Source organism: Pipistrellus kuhlii, unplaced genomic scaffold (assembly GCF_014108245.1).
Source record: "Pipistrellus kuhlii isolate mPipKuh1 unplaced genomic scaffold, mPipKuh1.p scaffold_m20_p_12, whole genome shotgun sequence".
NCBI lineage: Eukaryota > Metazoa > Chordata > Mammalia > Chiroptera > Vespertilionidae > Pipistrellus > Pipistrellus kuhlii.
Genome location: NW_023425427.1, coordinates 4864292 through 4866594, shown reverse-complemented (window position 1 = coordinate 4866594; position 2303 = coordinate 4864292).

The window sequence follows — 2303 nt, the reverse complement described above, 5'->3', positions numbered from 1 at the left end:
GACCGGAAATTGAACTATGACCTCCTGGTTCATAGGTTGAAAATCACTGAGCCATGCCAGCCAGGCGAGAGGGACTATTATATTTTAATGGTCACAAAATTTCTTTTATAATGGAATATAGCATGTAGGCATCCTTACATTTATACATCACTTCTAAAGGATTTGAATCTAGTCATTTTTCATATCCAGAGACTAAAGACTCACATGAATTTGATTTTGACTTCTTGGTCAGCCTGCTAAATTTTGAAGTATAGTAATGACCTTTTCTTTTTTATTAAACCCGTATTTTTAAAAGTATTTGCTTCTACTTAATTGAATTATGTATTAAAGTCAATCAACTACACCTAAAAATACTTTTGTTTTTAAAAATTAGATAGCACATGCACATAGTAATAAATTTCAGAGTACAAACTGTATCTTTTATATTACTGTAAAATTGGAACACTGATATTTTAATATCTGGCTCTGGATTGGTGGCAAGTCCAAAACCACTATACAAAAAGGGGTAAGTGTAGAGAGAAATAGAGAAAAACAGTCTACAATCCAACAAATGCCTCTGAACCAAAATTTTAAAATATATGAGGAAGATTAACAAAATAATTAAGCCTATAAAACTAATAAGGAGATCAATTAATTCAGCTTAAATAAACACAATAGAGAGATTTGAAAATGACTTAAATGTTTAAGCTCTGGAAAAAGATAAAGAATAGAATAACAAAAGAACTTATAAAGTATCAACAAGTAGAAATGAAACAAGAACAGGTGGATATGGCAAAGTATCAGTACCTGGAGTGATCTCGTGATCTCCCTCGGGAATGGATGACTCCTCATATATTTGCTGCATCTTCCAGCTGACTTCCAGCTGGAACAGGTCATTGCTGTTCTCCAATCTAGGACTGGGAAGTCAAGGTATATGTGAACATGGTGAGGGCAGTTTTAGACCCTCTCCAACTAGAGCTACCCACCATGCCATCCAGAACCCCTGCCATGTGGTCTCTCTCCATTTGTGTTTTCCTTAAAAAACAATGGGGCAGAGCAGATCAGTGAGCCTGCTGCACAAACATATATGGGGGGCGTTGGAGTGGAATACAGGGGAGTTGCCATCTCTTCTTCTGCAGGCACACCCAAAGTTCACTAGTGATTCTCATGAAAAAAGGGGAAAGGATGGGTCTTTATAGAACACTAATTTTCCCTAAAAGCTGACTGCCCTCCCATCTCCCATTCTTTCCATGTAGTGGTGATGGTTTGCCTTTGGGGAGAGAGGTGGAAATGGGGAATAGGTAGGGAGGAGGGGTTGCTGGAAGAGCTGGTAGAACAATAATGGCTCTTCGAATGCCCTGATGTAATAGAGCTGGTTCCAACCACTGGCAATTCTTTAAATTCAGAACGAGGCTCCTATGGACTTTTTAAATTTTATTTTAAATCAGATTTGGGCCTCATCAGCAGTTTCAAGACAACAGGAAAAAACCCTCTCAATGTTCAGTCACACAAACATATGTCTATTTCCCCTTCCTTTCAATTTAACTAATGTTGGCATACTATTGAGTTTTCAGCATCTTGTATTTTTTACTTGAAACATTTCTTAGATATTATTCATATCAAGACATATATATGTACATCATTTCTTTTAATTGCTGCACTGCATATATTCCACAATGCGTGTGTACTAAAATTTATTATAATAGCTTTTTAGTAATAGTTTGTCTCTAGGATTTTCCTATTATAAGCAGTGCTGCATTGACTATTTTGTGTATACATCTCTTCATATGAACAGCATTTTAAAAAAGTTAACTAGAGCCCTGACCAGTTGGCTCAGTGGATAGAGCACTGACCTGTGGATTGAAGGGTCCCAGATTCGATTCTGGTCAAGGGCATGTACCTTGGTTGAGGGCACATCCCCAGTAGGAGGTGTGCAGGAGGCAGCTGATCGATGTTTCTAACTCTCTATTCCTCTCCCTTCCTCTCTCTAAAAAAAAAAAATTAACTAGAAATCCTGACAGATGTTTGACATCCAATGGATAGTCCTTCTTTAGGATGCAATGAGTCACACAGCCTCTCCTGACTTTGAAAATCCTGTGACTTATCACAAGAATTGATAATTTCTTCCTTAATTGCATTGCTTAGCATGTGACAGGTATTCTGCATTCACAAGGGTTTATCTTTAATGCTGCATAAAATTGTAATGTCTTTGACATAGACTTAAGCAGCAATTAGGAATCCACATTTAAACTGCTACAAGTGCATATAAGGGATGAAGTATGGAGTGGTGTTTAGGAATGAGAGCTCTGAAGTGACATACGCTT